Here is a 317-nt window from a genome sequence, read left to right as displayed (position 1 = left end):
ACGTAGACACAGTGACACACGCACACGCACACGCCCATGCACACGGTGACACACGCACACGCACTGCACGCCCACGCACACGCACACGCACACGCAATGGGATTTGGGAGCTATGCAGGCACAGATGTATATTTCGCCATATGCGTCATATGCGCACATGCGGAGTTTAACGGTTGGTAGTAAGCAGATTCGTGATATTGTTCGATACAAGCGCACGCACGCACGCACGTGTACGTGCACACACACACGCATGCACGCACGTGTACGTATGCACGCACGCATGCACGCACGTGTACGTGCGCACGCACGCACGTCTA

The sequence above is a fragment of the Priapulus caudatus genome, unplaced genomic scaffold, assembly GCF_000485595.1.
Source record: "Priapulus caudatus unplaced genomic scaffold, Priapulus_caudatus-5.0.1 Scaffold2389, whole genome shotgun sequence".
Taxonomy (NCBI): domain Eukaryota; kingdom Metazoa; phylum Priapulida; class Priapulimorpha; order Priapulimorphida; family Priapulidae; genus Priapulus; species Priapulus caudatus.
This window is presented reverse-complemented; position numbering follows the sequence as displayed.